This window comes from Pelodiscus sinensis, chromosome 1 (genome assembly GCF_049634645.1).
Source record: "Pelodiscus sinensis isolate JC-2024 chromosome 1, ASM4963464v1, whole genome shotgun sequence".
Lineage (NCBI taxonomy): Eukaryota > Metazoa > Chordata > Testudines > Trionychidae > Pelodiscus > Pelodiscus sinensis.
Genome location: NC_134711.1, coordinates 235,279,239 through 235,302,282, shown reverse-complemented (window position 1 = coordinate 235,302,282; position 23,044 = coordinate 235,279,239). Strand labels below are relative to the sequence as shown.

At 45.9% G+C, this 23,044-nt stretch overlaps 1 protein-coding gene across 6 annotated transcripts in view; it reads right to left on the bottom strand.

The window, feature by feature from the left end:
- The window catches only part of LIMS1 (LIM zinc finger domain containing 1), a 149,485-nt gene that overhangs the window by 56,382 nt on the left and 70,059 nt on the right, over positions 1–23,044 (bottom strand). The window lies entirely within an intron of this gene.

The following is a 23,044-nucleotide window of genomic DNA, read 5'->3' as shown; positions in this document are numbered from 1 at the left end:
TCTGGGCACATCCTCCCAAGAGTTTAACATGCTGACACCTTGAATGACTTATTTCCCACACAAAAAGAAAAGCAGTAGGACTTAGAGGGCATGGGTAAAGATGGGCACGCACAGACCCCCTGGCATGGAGGGGAAGAGAATGCAGAGTTGCAATATGAGAAGAGACAGGTAGTCGGGAGACATGCAGTACCCCTTTCCCCCGGCATGATGGAAGAGGATTGCAGAGAGTCCCCAAAATAGAGGGGATGAGAGGGTGCCACACAGGGAGCTTGTGCAGGGACTGGAGGGATGTAGGGAGCTCCTCATCTATGCAATGAGCTCAGCCTGCAGAAGCTACAAAGCATGTGACCCAACCAATAAATAATATTTTGATCATTTCTCATAAGTATACATATACATTTTCAAAAATGATCTTAATAGTTTCTGTGAAACTTCATGTCCCAAAGAAATTTGGTAATGCTGCGTTACAGTGCTTCCCTTTGACACAGCAGTTTCCTTTTCCAATACAGGCAGTCCCCGGGTTACGTACAAGATAGGGACTGTAGGTTTGTTCTTAAGTTGAATCTGTATGTAAGTCGGAACTGGCGTCCAGATTCAGCCGCTGCTGAAACTGATCAGTTTCAACAGCGGCTGAATCTGGACGCCAGTTCTGACTTACATACAGATTCAACTTAAGAACCCCAGGCATCCCCAAGTCAGCTACTGCTGAAACTGATCAGTGGCTGATTCCAGGAAGCCCGGGGCAGGGGCTTCCTGTAGTCAGCCACTGGTCAGTTTCAGCAGCGGCTGACTTGGGGACGCCTGGGGCAGAGCAGCTGGGGTGCTGCTGGGTTGGTCCAGTAGCGCCGCTGCTCCTCGGCGCTACTGGACCAACCCAGCAGCACCCAAGCTGCTCTGCCCCAGGCGTCCTGATTCAGCCGCTGCTGAAACTGACCAGCAGTGGCTGAATCAGGACGCCTGGGGCAGAGCAGCTGGGGTGCTGCCTGGTTGGTCCAGTAGCGCCCAGAGCGGCGCTACGGGACCAACTGGCAGCGCCCCAGCTGCTATACCACAGGTGTCCGGAGCAAAGCCGCGGAGCACGGGGGCAGCGGGACAGCCCAGACGCGCCGTGGCTGTCCTGTTGCCCTCGGGCTCCGTGACTTTGCTCTGCTTTGCTCCCCGTCCCCCTGGTCTGCAGACCAGGGGGACAGGCAGCAAAGCGGCGGAACACGCGGGCAGCGGACAGCCCAGACGCGTCTGGGTTGTCCGCTGCCCGCGTGCTCCGCGGCTTGGCTCTGCTTTGCCCCCCCGTCCCCCTGGTCTGCAGGGGGGGCAAAGCAGACCCAAGCCGCGGAGCGCGCGATCAGCTGACAGCCCAGATGCTCCGCGGCTTGGCTCTGCTTTGCCCCCCCCCCCCCCCCGTCCCGCTGGTCTGGGCTGTCAGCTGGCCGCGTGCTCCGCGGCTTGGCTCTGCTTTGCCCCCCCCCCCGCCCCCGTCCCCCTGGTCTGTCGTAAGTCGGATCCGCGTAACTCGGGGACTGCCTGTACTTTAGTATTTAATTCATCATTCAAGCTATCATTATCTATCGCCACAGATGCTGTTCCAAACAACAAGCTTGTAAATTTAAACAAGAAATTATATCAAATGTTAGTCCTGCATTGGCCATGTTCTTACAGTAGCTACAACTTATGTTTTTGTCAGCTGAATGTTATGACCTGAACAGATCATCCAGTAGCTATAATTAATATCTTGGCTAACCGAACGCTCAGCCTTCCATGAAAGCCTTCTTGTATGTCCATGTAGTTCCTTATAAGGTTGGGATAACTGTCAACACCAGACTTTCTGGCTCTAAACTACATTCTTATTATAGCAACGATTTCATTGCAAACACCATACTGGAGGACTGACCTTCAGCTAAGGTGGTGGAGGAGAGTGTTTATTTCTTCTCCCAGTCACACATGTCAGTCTTTTACAGATCTCTTCTTAAGTAAACACAGATATTTGCATTGATAGGAGAATCTACTTTATTTCACCTTGCACCTTTGCTTTACTGTAAGTTTTTCTTTTCTAAAATATTCTACAACTTCTGTCAGTCACATGAGAAGAAGCCTGTTAAGTTTTTAGCTGTTTGAATTAAACAAGTTGTGTTGGGGAGAGAAGGAAGATGAGCTTGATGAAGAAAGCAGATCTAGTGACACAACACTATTTTTTCTGCCATAAAGATTAAGTCACATCCGTTAGTCCCTTCAGTTTCAAGTATTGCTTGTAATATTTCTCAAATGTTCATCACTGCACTATCAAGTTCCAAAATTGGAAAAGAGGAAATGGAAAACAGTGAAACAACCTGTATTTAGCTTTCCCCTTAAATATTCTGGCAATCAATCATGCCAGCAAGAGATTAGGTATTAATGGGAACTATAATAGAACCATAAGACAAATGTGAATGATACTCTAACAAAAGAAAAGCAGGCACAAAATGTCTTTTTTTTATAGCTGTTAAGACTCAAACAGACCAATACAGTCATCTAGTCCAGGGGTTATCAAACTATTGCACTGCGATTCCCTTTTGACAACAAAAATCACGACCTGACTCCAGGAGGAGGACTGAGCTCCCAGGGCGAAAGCCACTTGGGGGGGAGGAGAGGAGGAAGAGCCAAAGCCCAAGGGCTTTAGCCCCAGGCAAGAGGCCTATAACCTGAGCTCTGCCACCCAAAACAGAAGCAGAAGCCTGAGCCCTGCTACCCAGGACTGATACCCTCAGGCTTCAGCTTTTGCCTCAGACCCCAGTAAGTCTAATGCCAACCCTGATGACCCCAGTAAAACAGGGTCATGATCATTTTGGGGGTCCTGACCCACAGTTTGAGATCCACAGGTCTAGTGGGATCTATTCCATAACACAAGCCAAAGATCCTCACTTGATACTATGTATTTAGAAACAAAGATGGTGAATTTCAGTGCCATCGACTGAAACAAGAGACGCCAAACACTTTCTAAACTCAGGACTATAGGTTCGGGGTTTCTTTTTAGAGTTTTCTAAAGTGATAGGAATCAGGGTATGTCCTAATTGTCTAATATTAAGTGACTGTAGTATAAAAGAACAAATGAAATGCATGCTAAAGAACACTAGAGACAGACTGGGTGAGGAAAGATGAGGAAGGAAAGATGAAGAAAGTGATTACAATTTAAGACTTAAAAATAAAGAATTCTGTTTAATCCTAAAGACTGCTTTGCATACTGCAGATAAAAGTCACCACCATGAACATGGCAATTTACTTAACTGTCCCAAGGCAACAATGCTAGCATTTGTTATTTAAAAAAGCAAATTCAGTCCAGCATAATGTGCACATACTTCCTCCTGAAATGAATGTACGGTGTTAGAGGTTAGTACAGAGCCTAAGAAAATATTGATTTTGCTACTGGTTTAATAATCAATAAAGTTTTCAAAAAGAGAAACATATATAAACATTTCTTATTGAAAAGGATTAAATAAAGTAAAGTCAACTACAGGAAAATACAAACACCGTTTACTAGAACAAAAGCAAATAGACCAGTTCAGGTAATTTGATTCTTATCCACAGCATGGATGAAAACAGTTTTAAATTGCTGCTAAAGGGAACAAGAGTAACCACATTTACTAAACAAACTTTCTGCCAGGGAAATTATCAATCATTTTTAGAAAGTGATACGCATAGGTTTAATATACAGAAATACAAAATCAAATGTCATACTTTCTTAGTCAGTCACTCATTTTTTGACACAAAAAAGTATTTTGAATCTTTCATAAAAGCATAGTTGGAAAAAAAAAAAAACAAGAGTGATCATTGTAGCAGGTTTAGATACTGATGGAAAATGCAGAACAGATTAACAACCAGGAAATTTAAGGTATGACAAGTGGCAAGCAACAAAACTCTATGGAATGCACAGTTTGTTTTAAGTGCCAATACAGACCTGTTTGTTACAATGTGCAAAACTCTTCAGTTTTGGTTCAGAAGCTTATAATAATTTTTATTTTATGTATTCATTTAATTTTACAATTTGTCGGAGTTCACAGTAGGGATGCTAGCGTACAGTCGCTTAAACAATTAACTGATAAGCTTGGGCTTATTGGTTAATTCAAAGGACTACACACTCTCCCCGCCTCCCCCCTTGTTGCTTCTGTATCTGCCTGCTGCCCAAGAGCAACAGCTTCCGGGCGCTGTCCTCCCCTTTCCTCCCCCATGCTGCTGTTTCTGGTATAGCATGTGGGGGAGGAGGTGGGGGAGGAAGGCTAAACCTACTAGCCTTGCAGACTGGCTCTGCCTTCCATCCCAGGAGTGGGGCCAGGAGCACACTGGCTGACAGCCCCCACCATCAGGGAGTATTTTAGTAACCATGTGTAACCGATTTTTTTTTTTGCAGCTACACAATTACTAAACTAAACGTTATCTAACAGCCCTAGTTCCAAGCCTGTGATTTTTGCTGTGCATCAGGTTCCTCCCAAAACAAAAGCCTCAGCCAGAATTACTAAACTTTGCCTAGCTGACACCTAAAAGAAACAGATTGCAGAAAGAATTGCAAACCTTTTGGAAAATGTGGGCAGTTTCCTTTCAATAATAAAATGCAAAACATTATGAAAAGCTCATAGGGCTCTTCTGATGAAATTATTGGTTCACCCTGCAACCAGGGGAGTACTTTAAAGAAGAATCTGCTAGTAAGTTGGTAACTTTGAGGATAAAAAAATGCATTTGAAGTCAGTCCTATAACTCATGAATGACTTCTAACAGAAGAGAGCAAGTGAAACAAAGGGGCTCATAAAACCACATGCACTAAGACATCAAATGCATGCAAGACCAGTCAGAGTTCTATTTATGTTGGGACACTAAAATCATCACAACCTGGAACCCTTTCCTCCTTCCCCCACCTCAGTTCACAGCACTCAAGTGAATACTGTGTGGGCTAGAGTCATGTTTTAAAATACAACTTATTAATGACAAGGGTAGAAAAAGTATGAACTCTTTTACTGTCTAGAAGACTGGTGTTCATGACTCTTTCCTGCTGCTTGTGAATCAGTGGGTTTTAACCAAGACTTTCTCTCTGTTACAGAGTATTCCTGTGTGTAATTAATCATTTCATGGCATAGCGTTCATTCAAAATCTAGTTTAAAATACACATTAAGGATGTTACATTTAAATTATTGGAGATTGCCTATCTCCTAGAACTGGAAGGGACCTTGAAAGGTCATTGAGTCCAGTCTAGTCCCCTGACTTCACAGCAGTACCCAGTACCATCCCTGGCAAATTTTTGCTCCAAATCCCTAAATGGCTTTTGCAAGGATTGAACTCACAACCCTGGATTTAGCAGGCCAATGCTCAAACCACTGAGCTATCCCTCCCCAATTAATCAACTAATCAAATAGTCGATAAGGGCACCTCTGCCTTTGAAGTGTAGCAAGATCCCTGTCAGCTTTTGCTACATTTCAAAGGTGGAACTGTTGCAGGAAGCACTGGGCCGGCAGGGGACTCAAGCAGGCACTTGTACATTTCAAAAGCAGGGAGCACAGGGCCGGGAGGGACTGTCTGAGTCCCCTGCTTGCCCCTGCTCCCATGGTGCTTCTGCTTTTGAAATGTAGTAGGCTCTTGCTAAGCACTCTTGCTACATTTCAGAGGCAGAAGCGCCAGTTCCCCGCTACCCCCCTATCCTCTCATGGAAACGGTGCTGAGGGGAACCAGCTTTTAAGGGTATTGCATTAAATGTTATTTATAGAATACTTTTGATCTTGTGCTATTTAATTAAAAACACTAAGTCCACATATCAAAAACAGGTTTTAAAATAAGATCTATTTATGAAATGTAATCAACTAACATTGAAGGAAAGAATTCATTCAAAACAGGCATTGCTCTGGCACTATTTCTAGCCACAGCAGTGTGCTGAATGTTGGACTTGTAACCTATTTCAATAATTTTGTTATGGAATATTTACTGTGTAAAACCTCACTGTTTAATAAAATCTAACAGAAATCAGTATCTGTACGTCTGCTTTGCTACTGAATACTTCTGATACTACTGTTGAGCCTCTGCTGATAGTTACATCCAAAAGAAGCTGACTGGGACCCTGTGGAGCTGAAGAAACAATTTATAAATATTAACTGCGTTTTAAATTTGACAAGACTATTGTGAACAGTTACACACTAAAATTCAAACAGCCACAGTTTAGGAAGTCTGCAAATTAACCTTGCCTCTTCTGCCTTCCCTGGGCTCTCACTACCCTATGGAATTCAGAAGTTCCACAGGTCCCTAGTTCCACATCTCACTCCTCCCAGTTTCTCCTATAAATGCTAAGGGTACATCTAGACTACAGGGATTTGTCGACAGATACTGTTGACAAAGTTTCTGTCGACAAAGAACGTCTAGACTACATCCAGTTCTGTCAACAAAGCAAGCCGCTTTGCCGACATAACAGTGTGGACGCAAATGACAGTGTAGATGCTATAATGCCTTCTATCGACAGAACTCTGTCAACAAAAGGAGTTATTCCTCATAGAATGAGGTTTACATACGTTGACAAAACTGCTGAGTTTTGTCGACATTATGTCAACATAACTCAAAGGCAGTGTGGATGCAGGTATAGTTTTGTCGACAAAAGTCCACTGTTGTCGACAAAACCCTGTAGTCTAGACACACCTTAACAGGCCTGCAGGGAGCCAAAGTCCATAGACAACTTATGAGATTAACGAGGGGTCTATCCGATGAGAGGTTTTTAGATTTTACATTGGGAAAGCATGGGACCCTACATGGTCCAGGATGCAGCTCAAATGTTTCAGGCTTTACAAACTAGGGCTCTAATTTAGCAAAGTATTATACACATGCTTAACTTTAAGCATATGATTTTTAACCCAAGTCCCTTACCTACATGCTTAACTAGGGTTTAAAGCAGTTTGACTATAAATTGGCTTAGTACTAGGGATGTTAAAGACTGATTATTGGATAGTCTTTTGACTAGTCGATTCCACTACCCCCTTTCCTGCCCCCCTCTCCTCCGTTGCCTCTGTGCGATAGAGGTAACAAAGGGAGGGAGGGGTACTTCAAAGTGGCAGCATCGCACAGCTGTGCAGCGCTGCCGCTTTGAAACCCCAAGGCAGCATTTCAAAGAACATAAGAACGGCCATACTGGGTCAGACCAAAGGTCCATCTAGCCCAGTAGCCTGTTTGCCGACAGTGGACAGCACCAGGTGCCCCAGAGAGGGTGGACCGAAGACAATGATCAAGCGATTTGTCTCCTGCCATCCCTCTCCAGCCTCTAACAAACAGACTGACAAAAAGGGGAAGCCTGGGAGCCCGGGGTCAGCTGGGAACTCCCTAGCTGATCCCGGGCTCTGCGTGGCATTTCACCAAAATCCGGGGTCAGCTGGGGAGTCCCCAGCTGACCCCGGGTTCCACTGTCGTGCAGAGCCCAGGATCAGCTGGGAGTCCTCAGCTGACCCCAGGCTCCACGGCTGCTGCCCCTTTAAAATGCTGCCTCTTGTGCAGGTACCCAGCCTGTTAGCACGTGTGGCAAGGAAGTTCGCCATGGCAACACGCACTGTCGCCAACGCACCCACGGCCACAGCCTAGCCAGACAGAAGGCATGGGGCGAGCAATGCCTGGGCAATCGCAACCTGCTTCCCACAGCCCCACCCTTCTCACCCAGTGCCATATCCTGCTCCTCTCGAAGTCCCACATACACCCCTCTTGGAAGTGCTGGTGAAATCGAGCATCCAGTGCGTTGCTATAGCCTCTACCTCTGCCAACAGCCCAGGGAACCATGTTCTGATCCGCCTCCTCCATGCCTCCATCCACCTGCCCATGGGGCCATATGCCACCCTGGTCCGCCTTGACCTCACCCCTCTGGGTGAGACCTGGTGGTGTGCTGTGGCCCGGCAGTTGGGAACCGCCACTTTATAGGATTTCTCTTCTCACAGAAGATTAGACCAGCAAACTTCCTGAATAATTGATAAAAATTAAATGAAGAAAGCTAGTACCTATTGTAAGTGCGCCGCTTCACTGGAAGGGGCAGGGCCAGAATACTTCCCTGCTTCCCCAAGCACAGACCATGATTGGTCTGGCAGCGGGGGAGCGTATGAAGTCTTTGCCTCCCTCCCAGAGGTTCCCCCTTGGCACCCATGCCCCTGGTGGTAGGAGGAAACTTCACACGCTCACCCTTCTGCCCCCAGGCCCACCAGAGTTTGAGGAGTGCACGAAGACTCTTCCGACCCTGCCAGGACCATGCGGTGCTTCTAAGCACCGTACGGTCCTTGCAGGGCGGGGGCAGCATGGAGGAAATTTTATGCATTTTCCCCAGCCCCCAGGCTCTGATTGGCCTGGGGGCAGGGGAGTGGCAGGGCCTCCACGAGCAGAATCAACCCGCTTGGTGGGCCAGATCTGGCCCATGGAGGCCCTTTTGCCCACCCCTGACCTATTGTGAGTAGAGAAATATCAGCTACTCCACATGTTCTTAATATTTTAATTTCATTTGCTTATCAAGAACCTAAAAGAGTTATGAAGGTACTTAGCTCAAATATTTTTTCAATTGTATTAAATACTAATTTAACAATTTTTTGAATCCATTTTCTTCCAAAATATTCTACCAAACTGTGAAAATAAATCATAAGAATTTTTAGTCCAAACATTTCTAAACAATGTTAGGAAGATCTGGATGGAAGAGGAGGATGTGAAAATAGAACTCAAAGCTGCTGTTGAATGGCTCCCAATAATTAGTCACAGATGTATGCTTACTATTTCCTTAGCATCCTGTTTTCTGGGGAAAGCGGGGGAGAGAAAGCTTACCAGATAGCTAGAATTTTTGTAACATCACTTTAAAAAGTATTTCACAACACAGTACAACAAACAAATCTCTAAGGGGGTTGTTTTGAAAAATGTTTTACTCTATCATTTCCTAAATATTTGCAGAGTTAAAATTCTTCATACAGATAAAGGTGCTAAGAGCAGCACGAAGGAAAATAATATTTTGTTTTAACATTGTAATAGGTAGCAAAGAAGCTCAAAATACAAACATTAGCAGGTGTACACCAAACTTTCACTTACAGTATCATAGAAGCCTGTAGTATAGCGATGACTGTACCCTATGTATAGTATTCTGATTTTATTATGTTTCAAATCTAGGTGAAGAGGATGCGATCAATTTATGAGACTACAAATACATTCAGAAGCCACAGAATACAGCTTTAAACATGAATGTAATGTCAATACTGCTCAAAACACACTTTTGCAGGCTGGAATATGTTTAAGTTTTCAAGTAGAATGAATATAAAGTATCATGAATGTTTTTGCCTTAAAGGCTCGTAAATCCAGTCACCCAGGGTAAGTGGGAAGCTTGAGGGAAGTGAAGGAACCTACACACCATCAACCCTGTGCAGAATCCAACCTTTCATTTTCAAAAACCAAGTTTTTAGCCCTGTCACGGAAGCATTCCAAAAATGAATCGTGTGCAAACTGCTGGCTACTGTCATCTGCCCAGATCTGTTGAGGAACAGATCTTGTAATTTTGCTAAGCAGCAGCACCGAGAAATTAACAAGACTCTTGTCAGTTTGCTAAGGATATTCAGAAGTTTGTGGAGAGCAGTGAGACTACCAGGAATCACGTTATTTTCACACTGCTGCTGATGGTTTGGAAAGTTAAAATCAGAAACAGAACACATGGGAGTTATTCACCTATGGCTTGATTCAGTGTACAATGGCCAAACTCCCAATGACTCTAATGTGCATGATCAGCCTTTGACCAAAAAACAAATGTGCTGGGGAAAGGTAATGAATAAAGCGAGAGAGAAAACTCCCTGGACTGCACTTACAGAACTCTGTACCAACAAAGCATTTAAAAACATTTAACTACCATCAAGTTGTAATCCTGAAAAACTGGGGAAACTGAGGCATGGAGTGCTTACAGTGACTCATCCAAAGTCATACAGTCTGTGGAGCTATAGAAACTGAATATGGATTTTCCAATTCACAGTTCTGTATTTTAGACAAGGAAAGATGTCTGGCAGATAAAGTCTGAAATATTTTCAGATAGCTTGTTAAAATAAGAGATTAACTTAATGAGAAAATAGCACACTTCACTAAAATGCTATTATGAGGATTCGCCTGCAGATTGAAAATGACAAATTTTAAAATTCAAATGTAAAACTCATACAATTTTCCTTCAATACACCCTACAATATGTAGGGAAAATACTTATGGGCTGATTCATTGGAAATTGAACAGCGGAATTATAAACCTCTAAAAGACAATGAAGAAACGTGTTCTGGTTTTTGACTATACCAGAATTAATGTGCACAGCTTCAAAAGTTAAAGATCTGTTTCCTGTTATGGACCCTCAAAGCTTGCAGTGGATAATCGTTCTCAAAGTTATGTTAACATAGGAAATTACTCTATTTTCCTATTGGTTTTCAAATATTGTTAAGGGATTTTGTTTGAGGTAAAGTCAATGGTATTTTCTTACTGTGTAACCTTTTAGGAATTTAAACCTATATATACACACATAGGGTGGATAAAAATAAATTTTAAAATCAGATTTTTATTTTTTGGGGATTTTTATTTTTTTGAAATCATCAATAAAATACTCAACTTCTCATTTAAAAATAACAGTTACAATGAAATCTTATCACAAACATACTGCACCTACACTTACAGTCCCATAAAAATGAATTAATAGGTGCAGTCTGTCCAGCCTTACAACCAGCTCTTGCTTCTTGAAAGTTTTGGGTCTTCAATTTCTGTGCACAGACAGACTAGAGAGAATTGTGTTTTTTCTGTGCTTGTGTGGTGGTGAATCTGAGACAAGCATGGAGGGGTTAGTTAAGACATTGTCTAAAGACAGAGAAACAATGTATAGAAAAGGTCAAAGGCAGCATAGAAAGGAATATTGGAGTGGACTGGAAAGAAAAAGATAAGACTTTCTCATCACACACACAACCCTCCTATATTTCCCCACACTTTTGCCACAGAAAAACTGTAATGGCTTCTGAGCGTAAAAGAGACATTTTCTGAGAATATTTTGAAGAAATTCGTTCCCTCGGTAAAAAAGGAAAATGTATCAAGTGTAAGCAGTGCAAAAAGATGATGCAGGGCCTCACTGCAAGACTGAAACATAAGGAAAACCGCTTATTCGGAGAAAATGATGTGGATGAAGAGTTGGATATGTCTGAAGAACAATGTGGATCAACTTTGCAATGCACCATTCTTCAAGACTGTATGCTTTTTAGTATAAGTGTAATTTAACAAGTAAATTCCCAAGCGGTTTGCTTTGTTGGATGTTGCAAGAAAAAAAGTTTAGCTTAGCTAGTCCTTATGGCTTGTTTAATTAGTGAAGTAGATTCAGAATCTATCACCCTAGCAATCAGAAGTAGGGATGTTAAATTGTGTTTAATCAACTAATAGGCTAGTTGAAGAAATTTCCATCAACTAATCGATTAGTCAATAAGCGGGGGAAACCGGCGCCGGAAAAGGGCTAGCTCCCATCCCTGGGAGATAACCCCGCTGTGGCTCTGCCTTAAGAGCTGGAAGGCAGTGCAGCAGGTGGGGTTGGAAGGGGGGGGGGAGACTAGGCACGAGCTGGGAGTCATTTAAAAACATTTTAAAAGCAGAGGCATAGCGCCTGGGACTGGGCACGAGCCAGAAATCAGCTGATTTCTGGCTCACGACCGGTACCCCACTACACTTCTGCCTCCAGCAGCTTTTAAGGCAGCTCCCCCAGCACCAGGTCCTGCTCTCACAGAGGCAGCAAGGAGGGGGAAGCAGCTAGTTGGGTCACTACTCGACTATCCAATAAGCTTATGCTAATTGGATAGTTGACTAGTTGCTTACATCCCTAATCAGAACAGAAAGTTGCAGGGAGAGAAACCTAGAGTTGCCAGTTGCCACTGAGTGTCATTTTCTTATTTTATATTATATAATACAATACATGCCCCTTAATTTTGGAACATCATGACCACAGAACATAATGTTGATGCCGTAAGTCTATTCTCTATTTTATTTTAGCAAACGTAGCTTTCCCAAAGGAACCCCGTCCTATATTTGTTTTCATTAGGGCTTACTCCAAAATTAAGTGCATTCTAAGCACAGTCTTAGCTTTTTTGATAACTTGGAATCTGATCAGCATCAAAATGACAGTTGGACTGGGGAAGATGAGAGCTAGTTGTAGAAGTTTTAAGTACACCGTACATTTAATGTTTTGAGGACTTGTCTGGTAGAGTTAATAAAATTTGAAATTAAAAAAAAGTATAAGGACAGCGGTCAGCCATCAACTCAGGAGACTGCTGTAATTCCAAGTGTGAAAAATATACGTAACATTTAAAAATTAGTTTAATAAAATATAAGTGCTAATGTGTTTGTATGATTTAGTTCTTATGATTCCTAATGTACTGCTGCTGCATCTGCAGCTTGAAACAGTGATGCGCATATGTATGATTTCCTAAATTAATAAAATCAAGTTCTCTAAAAAAAATTAGCTGTTGTAAAATGCTGTCTTGAGGTGTAAATTAATATGTTTTAGTGATCATTTCTGCACCACTATTCAGAGAAATATCAGTGGGAAACTTGATTTAAATCAATTCACCATGGGATATATTGTTCAATGTTAAAATGCAGCATTACAATTTCCTAATTACAATGAAACCTTTGTTATCCGGCACTCTGTTAACTAGAAAACTTTGTTAACTGGCATTGCCCCAAGCTACAATACTGTCACATCTTCAGGCGCACTGGCCTGGCTTGGTTTACCAAGATTGGCTTAACATTTTTTTTATTTAAGAAGTACTAATCATCTTTAACTAAAAATAGAAATGTGAGACCAACTGCCTCACACTACAAACTACCAATATTAAAAATTGAGTTTTACTATTATTGTCCATTGGTTTTTCCTAGATTAATGGGACCTTCAGATAACCAGAATCTGTAGATAACCAGAACGCACTAATCCCTGAGGGTATGACTACACTACAAAGTTAATTCGAACTAATGGACATTAGTTCGAATTAACTTTGATAGGCGCTACACTAGTGCTCCGTTAGTTCGAACTTAATTCGAACTAGCGGAGCGCTTAGTTCGAACTAGGTAAACCTCATTGTACGAGGACTAAGCCTAGTTCGAACTTACTAGTTCAAATTAAGGGGTGTGTAGCCCCTTCATTCGAACTAGTGGGAGGCTAGCCCTCCCCAGCTTTCCCTGGTGGCCACTCTGGCCAACACCAGGGAAACTCGTCTGCCCCCTTCCCGGCCCCGGACCTCTTAAAGGGGCATGGGCTGGCTACGATGCCCGTGCCAGGTGCAAGCCTGCCAGCACCCAGCCAGCAGACCCTGCACCTGGCACGGCTCGAGCCAGCCACCCGATGCCCCCCCAGCCCTCCCCCTCTTCCCGGGACCAGGCTGGCGGCTCCCGGGAGCTTGCCCAGGACCGCAAGAGGCGGGCACCCGCCTGGTCCAGTGCAGACATCGTGGACCTCGTCCACGACCTCCACACTAGGCACAGGAAAGCGGCCGTCTAGGGCAGGAGAGCTGCCAGCCTGGCCACCCAGGAGCAGGTTTGCATGAAAATCAAGGTGGTCCACTGAGACCCCCGACCCTGAGCCCTGAACTTAGAATGGCCGTACTGGGTCAGACCAAAGGTCCATCTGCCGACAGCGGCTAACCCTAGGGACCCTGGAGGGGATGGACCAAAGACAGTGACCAAGCCATTTGTCTCGTGCCATCCCTCTCCAGCCTTCCACAAACTTGGGGCAGGGAAACCACTCCTACCCCCTCGCTAATACCACTCCATGGACCCAACCTCCATGACTTGATCTCACTTCTCTTTAAACTCTGTTCTAGTTCTAGCCTTCACAGCCTCCTGCAGCAAGGAGTTCCACAGGTTGACTATTTGCTTTGTGAAGAACAACTTTCTGTTATTAGTTTGAAGCCTGCTACCCATTCCTTTCCTTTGGTGTCCTCTAGTTCTTCTATTATGGGAACTAATGAAGAACTTTTCTTGATGCACCCTCTCCACCCCACTCATGCTTTTATAGACCTCTATCCTATCCCCCCTCCATCTCCTCTTTTCTAAGCTGAAAAGTCCCAGTCTCTTTAGCCTCTCTTCATATGGGAGTCCCAGTCTGTTCCAAACCCCTCATCATTGTAGTTGCCCTCCCCTCTCCCAGCCTCTCTCTTCCCCTCTCCCACCTCCTTTTCCCAGTCTCCCCCAGTTTTGTTCAATAAAGAGAGATGCTATTTTTGAACACAATTGTCCTTTATTTTGTACATCAGGAAGGGGGGTTAGGGAGGGGTAAGTGGAAGGAGGTGAGGAAGGAATGGAGTACGAGCTCCCGACGGGGAGGACTGGGCTGGCTCTGCAGGCTTCTGGGGGTGGAACCTCTCCTGCAGCCCCCCAATTGGCCCCTGTCCCCAGATGGCAGCCTGCAGCAAGTGCAGCCGGGCTGATGGCCGAGTGCTGTGATGTGTCCAGTGTGGGTACTCCAGGCAATCCAAGCCAGGACTGCTTTGCAAGCGGGGCACCCCTGAGATCTGTCTGTCCGGGGTGGGGGTCGGGTCCCTTTAAGCACAGCCCTCGGCTAGCCTGAGACAGCATCTCCACGCCCTAAGTCCTCATCTGATGCCCTGCCGGCACTGCTTCTGGCCATCCTTAACCCCGGTTCAGGATCCACTCTGTGTGGACATGCTAGTTCGAATTAGCAAAACGCTAATTCGAACTAGTTTTTTAGTCTGGATGCGTTAGTTCGAATTAGCTTAGTTTGAATTAACTAATTCGAACTAAGTTAGTTCAAATTAGCGCTGTAGTGTAGACGTACCGAGTGTGCCGTATAACACAGATTTTACTGTATTTGTACTTTAATGATTCAGAATAAATCACATTGCACTTAGTTCCAAATTAAAAGTGAAAATACAAAAACACCAAATCTCTCTCTCCCTCTCTATATAAAAAAATTTCCTGTGGGATGACAGAGTGGTGTCATCATGTCACTCCATCCTAATGCCCACCTCCCCCCTCAGCCGAGCAGCCCTACCCCAGGAGCTCTGACCAAGTGACTGCTCCATGAAATGTGTGTGGGGGGGAGGTTCCATCCCCACATGCCCCTTGGAGCAGCGTCCACCTGCCTCTGGGCCCCATCCCCAGCCCGCACGGCCCACACACCTGCTCCATGGTTTTGCTCTGTGTGGCCCAGGCCTGGCCATAGCTCTTGGGGGCCGTACTTTAGGTCTCCCCCCAAGCTAGTGGCTCTGGAGTGTGCGGATGACCTAGGGCCAGGCCCCTAGCTCAGGCGTGCTCTCCTGGGCCTGCTGTGAGCTGGGCTGGTCTTGGCCATGCCACACATCTGGCTCTTTGGGGACAATGAAGTTACACTGCACCTCAGCCACTTCCCTGGCTTTCCAGAGCAGCCGCTCTGCACTCCGGGCTCCCTGGGCTCGCCGCAAAGCAGAGCTTTTCCAGAGGCATTTCACACAAACCCCCAAAGGCCCATTCAGAAAGGCTGGGCTGAGCCCAAGCACACAGCTCAATGACTTCGTGGGAGGGGGCAGTGTGTGTGTGGGGAGGGAAGAAGGGGGACAGGATGTATGTAGGGATGGGTGGTGCAGTAAGGGGGGGATGGTGGGAGTGAGAGGATATAGGAATGAAGGCAGGGGGATAGGCAGTGTGGAGGTGGAGGTGTTAGGCAGGATAGGTGGGTGTAGGAATAGAGGTGGGGGTAGTGATTGAAGGAGGGGGATAGGCTGTGGGCCATACAGCTCTGGGATGAGGACTATCGGCCCCGATTATCCCACCGGGCTCTCTTCCCAAATCTGGTACTCGGTAGAGCGCAGGATCATAAAGCTGGGGGCTTCCCTATGGTTCCACGTCTCTCCACTGTGCCCTGTCCACACGGAACATGTCCCAGCCCCACAGTAGGAGCTCACTTGCCAGCTGGAAGAGCACACCTGGAGCACTGCCGCCCTGCAGAGACAGGCAGTAACCAGGTACGGAGAGCAGGGAATTCTCTCCATACCTGGCCGCCCACACATAACTTGGCACCTGCCCCTCACTAGTGAATCGGGTTCCCAGGAGCACCCAGAACAAAGAGGATTCAGATAAAGGGGCCCATCCAGGGGTGTGGTGGAGCAGGAGCAGAGAAGGATGTGAGTGACTTGGGGCCATGGAGAGCGCAACTGGGCTAAGTGCAAGATTAACAGGCTCTCTGGCCGTGAAAACAGCCAGCGAGGGGGGGGGCTAGCAAGCGTAGCAAGCAGGGGGCACAGCCCCCTGGTATCCATTAAAAGCTCTTTGGCATTGGCAACACTGCTTCTGCAGCAATCTGTGAAGACTGTGCCAGGAAAAACTGTCTTCCAAAAGATGAGTAGTAAAACAGGTATCTGCTTTTGCAGAACATATGGAATTATACATACATCTGATGAATTATACATACCTCAGGACAGAAGTTATTGTACTGGAGTTCTCATACATTGTGTTCCCATTGTGCTACTTAGTTTTAAAGTAAAGTACATTCAAACTGGTTTCAAGTAGGGATGTTAAATATCGGTTAACTGAATAGTCGATTAACTTCATGAATTCTTATCGGTTACTTGAATATTCTATAATCCCTGGGGGCAGGGCCAGCAGCCAGTGTGCTCCGGCCCCACTCCCGAGGAGCCCCCTGCCAGTCTATGCTGCTGTCTCTGTATCAGAGGCAGCAGCGTGGGATGCCAGGTGGGAGCTGGTCCACAAGGAGAGCTCCCTTCACAAACCGGCTGCCTGTTGCCCTGCGCTGTTGCCTCTGATACAGAAACAACAGTGTGGGGTGGCAGCAGCCCCTGTTCAGAGGGAGTGGGGGTGGGCAGAGCTCCCAGACCCGGTGCAAGCTGGAACTGAGCCGGGCTGCCTGCCTGGCTCCTAATACACTTTTAAATGCAGAGCCACAGTGGGGGTAGGTCCAGGACCCGGCACAAGCCATGGCTGAGCCAGGCTGCTGCCTAGCTTGCTAAAAAATTTACTGGCAAAGTGGGAGAGGGGGAATGCATGTAGTTGATAGCATTAACCAATAAGCTTTTGCTTATTGGTTAATCGACTACACCAGGGGTGGCCAACCCATGGCTCTCGAGCCGCATGCGTATCTTTGCTCATAGAAATGCGGCTCTTATTAGGGTTACCATGCATCCTGTTTTTCCCGGACAAGTCTTTGTTTTCCCATGTTAAATGGCTGTCCAACTGGCTTATTTAAAACACAAAAAATGTTCACGATTCAGGGAGGGGGTGGTGGCACCTGCCTTCAAGGGAATGGTCAACTGTCTTTCAGAGCCAAGCGCCTGGACAGTTCATGGCCACTCTGCACACACGCCCCAGTGCCTGGAGAGAAAAGCACATGGCTGTGGCAGCGGCAACTCCGGTGAGACCCAGGGTGTTAATAAAAGAATAAGAGAATCGGGGGCTGCCTGGCTCTGGGGGAGAAAAGGGAGATTGGGTTAGAGTGGGGGGGTTGTGGATGCCTGGCTCTAGAGGAGAGGGAGGGCATTGGGTTAGAGCAGGGAGGCTGGGGGTGCCTTAGGGTTATAGATATATACAAATAAATATAATAATACTTTGCACTACTATCCACAGCTATTTTGGCTCTTAGTCTCTAACTGGTTGGCACCCCTGGATTACATTATTACATCCCTAGTTTCAAGTCCAAGTTTCCTGTGCGATCACTCAAGCATTCTATGAAACAGTCCTTCTGTTAGGAAAACCCCAACATTAAAGGCTGGAAAGAACCTTTTCTGCACCCACTCATCCAACACACAAGCTACATGCGCTAAGGGAAAAATACATACTCAGCAAAATACAATCTACAACATGATGTTCATCACTCTACCTGTCTAACACCAAGTAACTGGGCTATGAGAGCAAATGTGGGGAGGGGATCAGTGATATTAAATCTATTCCCTTACCAAGAACAGGGAGTGGGCGTGCTGTACTGTTCCCTACACAAACTAGGGATGTTAAAATGAGTTTATTCTGGTAAACGTGTAAATTAAATTTAAGTGGTTACAATTTTACACTCTGGGGGGTGCTGCTGGCTCTGATAGAAGGCCTTGTAAGTGGGAACTGGTGTGCATGGAGGGCCCGCTCCCAGCAGCAGCATGGGAGGGAAAGAGCTGTGCCCAACTTCTCCATCCCCCATGTCTGCCTCTGATAGAGAGGCAACGGTGCTGGGGAAAACTGGCGAACACAGGCTCCTGCCTGGCCCCTGCCCACGCTGCTGCATCTGATACAGAGGCAACAGCATGGGGGAAGGGGGAAACGTGTGTAACTAAAGGTTAATCAGTGATAGAAATGTAGCCTTGTTAGTCTGGGGTAGCTGAAGCAAAATGCAGGACAATGTAGCACTTTAAAGACTAACAAGATGGTTTATTAGATGATGAGCTTTCGTGGGCCAGACCCACTTCCTCAGATCAACTGAGGCTCATTGGTTAACCATTTACACTAACACATCCCTAATACAAATGCATGCCCTGACCTTGCTTCCCAAAACGTAACCTAGGAAGACAAGTAACAAAAGAAGGGTAAGGGAGAGGGACATAAGCAACATAATGCAGAAAAAGGAACTAGCAGATGACATTAATTGGACTTCATCTAAGGCTTCTTCAGACTCTTTCACAAGAGGCCACTAAGAGTGCACCTCCACTGGGGGAAAAACCCCACCTCCTCTCCCTCACATGTGTCTCAGAGCCCAGGTCAACTAATTCAGGCTCATACTCGGGGAATACAAATAGCAGTATAAATGTTCCTGCCCAGGTGGGAGCTTGGGCTTTCACACCCACGCCTTGTACTGGGTTTTAGAGCTCTGACTTCAGCTCAAGTGGGAACATCTAAACTTTACACTCATAGCACAAGCCCTACAAGCCTGAGTCAGTTCACCCAGCTCTGAGACTCATTACAGCGGTGTTTTTTTTTAGGTGTGTGGGCAAGTCCTAAGACAATTCAGTAGTCATACACTAATGTTGATGCTGTATTAGAAACTGATTATTCTTGGCAAAAGGTTTACAGTGAATTGCCTCGCATTTAATTAAATAACTATGTAAAAGAGGGCTTAGCCACGACTATGAAAAATGAATGAAGTCAATTTCAGAAGGATGTTACAAAGCTATACAATAGAGCAACATTATACACATTGTAAGCTCATGGTAAGTACATTAAGTAACATTTTGTCCAGTTCATGCATATTCATGCATATTGACAGAATCTAACGTAAATAGAACTACTAAGGACAGACACCAAGGTGTAACTGTGGAAAGCAAAATGAAATCAGAGAATGTTCTATCGTCTTCCATTTATTGTTCATGCAAATTAAGGGCTTCCTCCTCCTAATACCTTGTTCTTCATCTTGTACTAAAGTCATAATCCTATAGCTATAACATTGCCATCTTTTGCCATAACACTTACTGCAAGATCAAAAATAAGTCAGCATGGCAACTACAGGATGAAATAAAATATGGGTTAGGAATTGTGATGTAAGCAACTAGCTGAGTAGTCGATAAGCCTAGGCTTACCAGAATACTTGACTAGCTGCTCTGCCCCCCTCCCCTCCCGCTTGTTTCCTCTATCAAAGGCAGCAAGGAGGGGAAGCAGGAGCCAGTGCATCGTCTCCACAGTGGGGGGAGCAGGGGAGGCAGAGCTGCAGGAGGGGAGCAGGTGCAAGCCAGGAATCAGCTGTCCCTGCTCGCATCAGGTCCGCCGCTGTGCCTCTGCATTTTAAATGTAGTAAGATCCAAATGGCTCTTACTACATTTAAAAGGCAGAGCCGCAGTAGGGTTAGCTCCCAGGGCGGCACGAGCTGAGACTGCTTAGTCCCAGGTCATGTCTCCCCAGGGAGCTAACCCTGCTGTGGCTCTGCAGTTATATATATTTAAATGTAGCAGGAGCCAGATGGCAGCCTGGCTCCTACTACATTTAAACTGCAGAACCACAGCAGAAGTAGCAAGTGCCTCCCCCCTTGTCGTCTAATCAAGTAGTTGATGGAAATTCCATCAACTACTCAATTAGCTGATTATCTGCATTTTAACATCCTTAGTTAGTAAGGAGCAAAATCTAGTTTAAGCAGAAATAACTTCAGTGAATAGCAAATATAATAAGAACAATTATGAAGAGAGTAAAAGTACTGAATTTACCATATTTTCCGGTGTATAAGACGACTTTTTATGCTAAAAAAGAACCCCCAAAAATCGGGGGTCGTCTTATACGCCGGGGCTTTTCTCGCCCCGGAGGACACAGACTGCGGGACCTCGCGGTCCCGCCACCCGTGTACTCCGGGGCGAGAAAAGCTGCTCCGCGTCTCCCTAGTCTGCAGACCAGGAAGACGTGGAGCAAAGCCACGGAGGGGCTCCGGCAGCGGAGCAGCCAAGGCGCGCATGGGCTGTCCCACTGCCGGCTTCCCCCGAGGCTTTGCGAAGCCGCTGCCGGCGTCCTCAGAGGCTTTGCTCCCAGTGTCCCTGGTCTGCTGGAGACGGTCCCCAGCAGACCAGAGGCACCGGGAGCAAAGCCGAAGTGGCTGCGGCTTTGCTCCCGGTGCCTCTGGTCTGCTGGGGACCATCTCCAGCAGACCAGGGACACTGGAAGCAAAGCCGGGGAGGCGGAGGGGTCCCGCACCTCTGAGGCTTTGCTCTGGCAAAGCCGGGGAGGCGCGGGACCCCGCCACGGCTGCGGCTTTGCTCCCGGTGCCCCTGGTCTGCTGGGGACCGTCTCCAGCAGACCAGGGACACCGGGAGCAAAGCCGGGGAGGCGGAGGGGCGCTGGGGCGCTGCTGGTTGGCCTCTTAAGGGGGGGTAGTCTTATACGGCGAGTATAAGACGAAAACCTATGTTTTAACTAGAAAATTAGGGGGTCGTCTTATACGCCCAGTCGCCTTATACGCTGGAAAATACGATACATTATAATTTTTTTTTTAACTCATAATCAAGGTTAATTAGACATTAACCTTCAAGGCAACTTACAACTCTGGCCTTTCTAGCAATTCACTTTTGACACGTCAGTCTGTTTGCTTGCCCTCTTGTCCCATGAGTTTCTTGACTTTCTTCCATTTCACCTCTTATGCTTAGAAAGCCTTCTATGAAATTAACCATAAGGATATTTCCTGAGCTCTTCAAATTATTCCTCAAGAACCACTTCTGCCTCACATGTTGCTTATCTTAATGAACTGTAACCTACTGAGGGCAGGAATCGCATGTACCTTTATGCTTGTGTAGCATCTGTGACAAAGATAGGCCAGAGGGCTGCAATGGAGTGGGAAAGGCAGCCCCAGAAGGGTAAAAGACCCATCCCTCTATTAACTAGAAGTGGGTTACAGCAGCTCAATCAAGATCAGCTTAAAAAAGGTTGCCTCAGGCAGATTAGGATCAGATGAGACAGGACTACCTTGGACCAGCTGATGTCAGTTAATTCCATTTCAGGTCAGCCTAAGATCTTTTAAACCAGTGGTCCCCAACGCAGTGCCCGCAGGTGCCATGGCGCCCACAGAATCATCTGGGCTGGCCCCGCCCCCAGGCGCATGGCACATGTGCGGTGCCAGCCCCGGGTGCCCGGGCAGCCCCCTGCCCTGCATGCGCAGCGTGGTGCCGGACCCAGGCACATGGCGCATGGGCAGCCCCTGCCCCGGGCGTGCAGCACATGCGTGGTTCTGGCCCTGGGCACGCGGTGTGTGCGTAGCCCCACCCCCAGGGCACATGAGCGGCCCGGGCACCCGGTACATGAGCGGCCCTGCCCCATGGCGCCCAGCAGCCCGAAAAGGTTGGGGACCACTGTTTTAAACCATCCCCCGTTGGGAGAAGGAAGGAGTAGACGAAGAGAGGTGCACATGCACATGCACCGACCCATAGGGCTACTAAGCTAGAAGACAGCAGGAGACTGAGCAGCTTCAGAAGGGGAGGCTGAGCTACACCCCAGGGGAAGAGGAAGAGCCAGAAGGCTGATTGCCTGGATGTGGCAAGATAGGGAGTGCTTTACCCGCGCCCATCTCGTCAAAGGGGAGAAGTGCAGAGTGTGACAAGGGAAAAAGCAGGGCCATTGCCACACAACCCAGACAACTTAAATTAGGAAGCTAGCAGAATATCCATGTTGAACAAGAATAATGATATTACTGCTGTAAGGCACGGATCTCTTATTTACCTCCAACAAACCTAATCACAGGTTTTGTTTATGAAAGAAGATTCTCATCCCATAATAGGACTTTGACATATCTACTTTTTGTTTCTTTTTACTAGTTTTAAATAAAGGACATTGACTAGATTAAAAACATTATAAACAAAGGAAAGAAAATGTTGAGTGGAGAATGAACAACTAAACATACCCCATTTGACTTAGCTTAATTACTAAGTGATTTTTTCAGTCTATACAAATGTTATTAACCGAGGGCTTGTCTAAACTGGAAAGTTACATCCACACCTCAGAGAGATGTAGCTATGCCAATGGGAAAACTTCTCCTGGAGACACAGGTAGTATCTACACTGAAGTGTAACTATGGTGCAACTACAGAGTGGCAACTGTTGTAGTGTTGCAAGCATAGACAAGGGTTTGGTGTAACAGTGTTTCTGTGTACATAAAATGCTACAGTGAAGAACATGAATCTGATTATAAGGAAACAAAGACACGCTCTCTAACATTAATGCACAATGGAATATTTAAAGGAGCAGATAAAAAGAAGTATCTGCAATGAGTATAGGCTTTTAAAGAAAAATGTCATTTTTTATTCCACTCAACTTCTTTCATGTTAATGCTTTTGTTAACACATGAACATTATGTTAATGACTTTAGATTGGAAAATATATTATATATTAATACAGATTTATTAATACAAATACATAAATAAAATCTATGCCTATGCACATTTTTTGACGTTTATGGAAATTTCAAGTAAACATCTATGGAATTTTCAGCACAAAGTAAATTCTGAAGCCATGAAAAAAGCAAAGCTTATTAGAAAAAAAAGCTGGCATTATAACTCCCATATGAAACACAAGCACAGAACTGGATGAAGCATTCCAATTATGTAGCTGAATCACTAACATAAAAAGACACTTTTCTTTTCTTTTAAAGTAAG